Below are 3,446 nucleotides of genomic sequence, written 5' to 3' on the forward strand. Positions count from 1 at the left end.
TATATTGTTGAAGTCTAGTTCATTCCAGTGGAACCAAAGCTTGGATTACGAAAACATGACCTTTAGATATCATTTTTGTTTTCAGGCAAGACATCTACATGACTCTTTCCCTCGGGTCAAGAAACCTTTAAAGAAGAAGAAAGGGGTGGCTCAGAATAAGAAAGGATGGAAACCATCAGATATCCTAGATAATGAGGAAGAACTTGAGGAAGAAGGTACAAAACAAGATGCTGAAGACAAACCGAATGCATAAGACACTCATCATATTGATAAGATGGACAGGGATAGGGAGAAACCACAAGAGGAAACTCACCCTTGTCAGTTGGCCATACAATCATATGGGTCTACATGTACAAAAAGAGCTCACGAATCAGGAGGATCAGACTCAGATAATGAATAGCCCCAAGTGGACTCGAGGATGAATTTGGCAGTTGTCTCGGTAGGTCCCATAAGGGGGAATTGTCAAAAAGTTTAGAAAAAGAAAGGAAAAAAGGGAATATACATGATTTCTCTAAATCATGATTCCCTTCCATTATGAAACTAAGCTTTTTCTATTCCAAGATGTTGTTTCTTGGGTTTTTTTAAGAAAGGCTTCTTGCCTATGCAAAATCTAATTTTGTTATACATAATAAAATTATGATTTTTTCCTTTGGAAAAAAGAAATATCCTCATATTAGCCCTTGAGTTAATTTGTAATTAATTATGTTAATGGAATTACATTTCCTATGTGAGCATGGATGTGTCACTATTGTGGCAAAAATGAACTTATATGTAATTTAAATGCTTGATTAATAAATACATTGACACCATTGACTGGAAACATAGGAGCATTGTACATAATATGACACTACAAGTGGGTAAACAATGCATTAGAGGAAATTTCAAATTAAAAGTGGCCTCCTAAGGAAAAATAATAAAATAATAGTTAAAATAAGAGTTATGAATTTTGGAGGGAAAAGAAGAAAATTATATTTTTTTTAATTGTATTTTTCTCTTATCTCCTTACATGTTTACTCAAACTTCAAGTGTAGACACTTGTTGGATGCATATCTAAATTCTACATCCAACGAGTATCCATTATGCATACTTTGAAGAAGATCAATATTGATAAAAAATGAAGATACATTAAAAAATGTTTTGAACCCACTTTTTTAATGTATCTTCAATTTTTATCAATATGGGTCTTATCAAAGTATGCATAATGGGTACTCGTTGGATGTAGAATTCAATTCCGCATCCAACAAGTATCTACACTTGAAATTTGAGCAAACCTATAAGGAGATAAGCCAAAAATACAATTAAAAAAATAGTTTGTTTTTGTTTTGTTTTGTTTTTTTGTTTTTTTTTTTTTTTTCTCTCTTAAGTATTTACATGTATCACTTTTTAAATTTAAATGATTTTGATTGGTTTACATATTATGACATGGAAATTACATAAAAATTTCATGGGCACATTTAGGCTGAAATTTTCTCTAATGAAGGCATTGCAGGAATTGTCTTGCCAAACCCTTGCCCTGAAATTCAAATTAAAATCTGAGTATTTTACCTCTTGCCCAAGATATAATTGATTTTGAAGGATTGGGTAATTGGATCAGTTTCCCTCATCAGTATGGAAGTTGGGGTGATAGATGCAATGGTTCTTCATAATTTAGTGGAAGAAATGGGTTAAGTACATTTCTTGGATTTTGAAGTTAACCCTCCAATTTCCTAGGAGATTTAGATAAATGTGGGATTGTACAGTAACAAACTCGATTGATTATGGAAAAATCTAGAAGGGAGCAAAGACCCATGATGGAAAAAGGAGTTGAGACGTTCATAGAAACAAGGAATTCATTCTTGCGTGCACAAAGATAGACACCCACAAAGAGCAAAGACTCATTGGTGCTTGAGTAGTGAAATTTGTGATTAGTATGTTGCCAACCCCAAGTGGAATGATGGTTGAAGAATTTTTTAGGTACCCAAATATGCCCAAAGAAGTAACAGTCGGGGATTGGAATGATATTGTTGTGTTTTGGGCTCCCTAAAACATTTTTTTTTCTATAAAACACTTTACAAAGAGATATGGACTCTAGCTAGAGAGAGTGGGTTTCAATTTGATGTGTGTTGGTTGAGTAAGAAAGCAAGAAGTGGGGATATCACTAAGAGACGATAACACAATGAAGGGGCTCCATTATCTACTTTGCTAACCAATATGAGAGGCATCTGGAGATTGCAAAGGCCTAGACTTAGTTGGGAAAAGAGATCCTTGACTCTATTCTATGTGTGAAGAGAAGTTGTTTTCTCTTAACACATTTACTAGTGAATTATATGTTTACCTTTATGGTATCATGGCCTAGCTAGTGGGTGGAACAACTATATAAAGTTGATGTGTAGCTAAGTCTATGGTTGGGTGGAAAAGGCTCATTCCCAAATGGGTTTCCAACTTGGCTTTTTAGAAAAGTGTTGCCTATGTTCACGCGACTCATTTATTTTTTGAAGTTTTGTTGGTAAAATAGAGATAAAAGATTGTTTATATGATTATGGTATATATATACAAATTCATGCAAGGATCTAAAGTTATTTTTGGGTTCAATATATATTTCCAACATGAATTTATATTGTAGTTTATAAGATATTTTTGGTAATAATGTGATTTTTGAAGTGGAGAAATTCGTTGTATAATCTTCTTGTTAAATCATGCAAAATACATGAACAGATTTTGGTGGGTAGTAACTTTTGGTAAGTCTTCTTGTTTAAATTTTACTCCCAACTATAGAAATGCATAAATATTGGTGGACAGTAACTCCTCGCAAATATACTTGTTTACATTCAATTCTTATTGTGTCGATAAGCGCTCTTAGGCCAGTATGAAAGAGATGTTGCAATGTCCTATCCTGTTATGTCATGTAAACCTTTTGACTTAGCCAAATTACATTTTAAAAAATAAATAATAATTACAATTAATAATTAAACTAACCTAGATTCATCTTAACTCGGATCTACCAAGGGCCAAGAGGGATCAAATCTCTTGAGTTGAAAACCTATTTTAGAGTGAAAAGAGAATTAATTCTTCTCAGTGCTTGGTAGATCCGGAAAAGATTTGATCCCTCTCGACATTTGGTAGATCCGGAAGAGATTTGATCCTTCTGACTGCTTGGTAGATCTAGAGTTAAGATGGATCTAGGTTGGTTACTTAAGTGAATGTGGTAAATTTTCATAATAATACATTGCAAGAGAGAAAATTTCTTAAATGCATAAAGCATATATATATATATATATATATATATATATATATATAGATTTTCTCATGCATGAAAAAGAAGGAAGCTTTTTACAAGAATTTTATCCAAATGTGATCTTTCAGAACTGTATGCAGAGAGTGCCCTTTGTAAATTTGATTGAATTTCTCAATAGAGATAATCCTCTTTAATGTTTAATTCAAATATTCATATATTAATTGTATAACTT

Source organism: Pinus tabuliformis, chromosome J (genome assembly GCF_031772625.1).
Source record: "Pinus tabuliformis cultivar Carrire ecotype Pingquan chromosome J, CPIR1, whole genome shotgun sequence".
Classification (NCBI taxonomy): domain Eukaryota; kingdom Viridiplantae; phylum Streptophyta; class Pinopsida; order Pinales; family Pinaceae; genus Pinus; species Pinus tabuliformis.